Here is a 3,486-nt window from a genome sequence, read left to right as displayed (position 1 = left end):
CTTGGAAACAATCAAAGCAGTAACCAGAGGTCAATTTACAGCAATAAGCAAACACATTAAAAGACTGGAAAAAAATGACCATTGACTCTCTAACCCAACATCTCCAAAAAATTGAAAAAGAACAGCAAGAAACCCTGACACTCTTTAAAACACCGTGAAATTATAAAAATTAGGATATAAATAAACGAAATAGAAAACAAAAACAAATGATACCAACAACAAAACCAGGAATTGTTTCTTTGAAAAAGTCAATAAAATCAACAAACCACTAGCAAAACTAACTAAATAAAAGAAAAAAGACACAAATAATCTGAATAAGAGATGAAATGTGCAATGTCACAATCGAACCAACTAAAATAAAAAGGTAAACAATGGAATATTATGAAAAAGTGTACTCAAAAAATATTATAACCTTAAAGAAATGGACACTTAGAAAATTACAAACTACCTAAACTGACACAAACCAAAAGTGAACCCCTGAACATAGCCATTACAAAAGAAGAAACTGAAAAGATAATAAAACAACTTCCAGCCCAAAAGGCCCTGGACGAGATGGTTTTGCAAGTGAATTTTACCAATCATTCAGAGAAGAACTGTCAGCAATTCCACATAAATTATTTCAGAAAACAGAAAAAGATGGAATTCTTCCAGACTCATTCTATGACGCAAACATATCCTTGATACCAAAGCCAGGTAAAGACATTACCAAAATACAAACTATAGGCCAATATCTCTCATGAACTCCTGAATAAAATCCTGGCCAATATAATTCAATGATACATTAAGCAACAAAAAAAAAAAAAAGTCACCATGACCAAGTAGCATTCATAGTAGGCATGCAAGGATGGTTCAATGTAAGAAAACAATCAATGCAACAGAAGAAAACAATCAATGTAATTCATCACATTAACAAAGCAAAGGACAAGAACCACGTGATCGTATCAATTGATGCAGAAAAGGCCTTTGACAAAATCCAACACCCTTTCTTGATTAAAAACCCTCAACAAAATAGGAATAGAAGGGAATTTCCTTTTATATACACAACCTGAGAGCCAACATTGTTCTCAATGTAGAGAGATTAAAGACATTCCCTTTGAGAATGGGAACTAGGTTAGGATGCCCACTATCAACTCTCCTATTCAATATTGTATTAGAAGTCTTAGTGATAGCAATAAGGCAAGAGAAAGAAATAAGAGGTATCCACATTGGCAAAGAGGAGGTAAAAATTATCTCTCTCTGCAGATGCTATGATAGTATACTTAGAAAACCCTAACCACATAGTTGATGAATTCAGCAAAATGGTAGGATGCAAGATCAACATACAAACATCAATTGGATTTCTCTACAGTGACAAATAGAGAACTGGAGCAAAGAAAAACAATACTCATTACAATAGCTAATTACAAGATTAAATAATTGGGAGTAAATCTAACTAGAATTTATTCAAAGGATTTATTCAAAGAGAATTACAAAACATTACCACAAGAAACAAAAAGAGACATAGAGAAATGGAAGAATATACCTTGCTCACGGATAGGAAAACTCAATATTGTGAAAATGACAATACTACCAAAGGCAATTTACACATGCAATATAATTCCATTCCTCAATGAGATGAAAAGACAATCTCCAATTTCATTTGGAATGGGATGAGACCCCGAATAAGCAAAGCACTCCTTAAAAAGAGAAACAAGGTAGGAGGCATCTCACTCCCTGATTTCAAATCCTACTACAATGCCATGGTGGTCAAGACAATGTGGTACTGGTGCAATGACAGACACATAGATGAATGGAATAGAATTGAGAACCTGAAATCAGCTCATCTATCTATGGTCAACTAATTTTTGACAAGGAGATGAAATCAGTTAAGTAGGGAAACGACAGCCTTTTTAACAAATGGTATTGGCAAAATTGGAAAACCATCTGCAGAAAACTCAAACAAGACCCACACCTCACACTGTATACACAAAAAACAACTCAAAGTGAATCAAGGACCTAGAACTAAAACCAATGACTATAAACTTCATTAGAAAAAAGCTTGGAAGAACTCTAGAAACACTAATGCACAAATGAACAGTCTTCCAAACACTCTGAAAAACCTACAACTAGGAGAGGATAAAATAGCTGACTGGGACCTTCTCTATGCACATCCAAAACCTTCTCCATCAGGGTAAAAAGGGAAGGCACAGACTGGGAAAAAGTGTTTGATAATGACATGTCAGATAAGAGACTCATATCTAGAATTTATAAAACATTGAGCACCACAACAAGATAAAGGTAAACAACCCAATTGGAAAATGGGCACAGGATATGAATAGACACTTCACCAAAAAAGACATTCATATGGCAAACAAACACATGAAGAAATGTTCAAAATCCCTAGCTCTAAAAGAGATGCAAATCAAAACAACTATGAGATATCATCTCACCCCACTAAGAATAGCAAAATTTAACAGAGCAGCAAACATCAAATGCTGGTGAAGTTGTGGAGAAACTGTAACCTTTATTCACTGTTGGTGGGAGTGTAAAACGGTGCAACCACTCTGGAAGGCAGTGTGATGCTTTCTCAAAAAGTTGGAAATACAAATTTCATTTGACCCAGCAATTTCAACACTGGGATTATACCATAAAGAAACCATAACCACCACCCACGCAGATAGATGCACAGCCATGTTTAATTGTGGCTTCGTTCACAATAACAAAGAGTTGGAAACAACCCAAGTGCCCATCAACAAATGAATGGGTAGAGAAGCTGTGTTATATTCACACAATCGAATATTAAGCATCACTGAAAAACAAAGAACTCATGAAATATTATGGGTGACCATAGAGGACATTTTGCAGAGTGAAATATGTTAGTCACAAAAAGACAAATAACTACATAATACCACTGTTATAAAACAGGACCAATATCAGTGTTGGGGGGAAACTAAGTAAAGAGGGACTAAATAATGTACATGGCATTGAATCAAATGAGGAAGAGAACTGTGTAAAAGGAGTATATGATTAGGTATTATTGGCATGACAAGAGCCCAGAATAAGAGATGCTAATAAAGTGGTCGGGGATAGGGGGTGGGTGGAGTATGAATCGTATAACAACAAAAGAACTTTTTATAAAAAAAAAAAGTGTGAACTGGAGGAAGAAGGCAGGGAGTAAAATGTGCAACAATGAATGAATGGAAATCCAAATTCTTTATAAACTTTCATGAAAATCTTAAAAAGAGTCAGCTCTAATCCTTACTAGGACCAGAGGAAATAATATTTATGCAGTGATAGTCTTTCTCTTACTTTTCTTTTTTTTCTGCTTGTGATATTAGCCTAAGGTTGACTTTTTTAGCCATTACTGTAATCCCTTCTGGTCCCCAGCTACCTTAACTGCAGATAGTCATCTTGTAAATCATCAACAGCTGTGGGACTAGGAAGGGGCTGGGGCGGGGGGAGAGTTTGTGTGTGTGTGTGTGTGTGTGTGTGTGTGTGTGTGTGTGT

Source organism: Elephantulus edwardii, unplaced genomic scaffold (genome assembly GCF_000299155.1).
Source record: "Elephantulus edwardii isolate Elephantulus edwardi_28Jun2011 unplaced genomic scaffold, EleEdw1.0 scaffold00021, whole genome shotgun sequence".
In the NCBI taxonomy this organism is placed as follows: domain Eukaryota; kingdom Metazoa; phylum Chordata; class Mammalia; order Macroscelidea; family Macroscelididae; genus Elephantulus; species Elephantulus edwardii.
The sequence above is the reverse complement of the archived record's forward strand: the minus strand, read 5'-3'. Positions refer to the sequence as shown.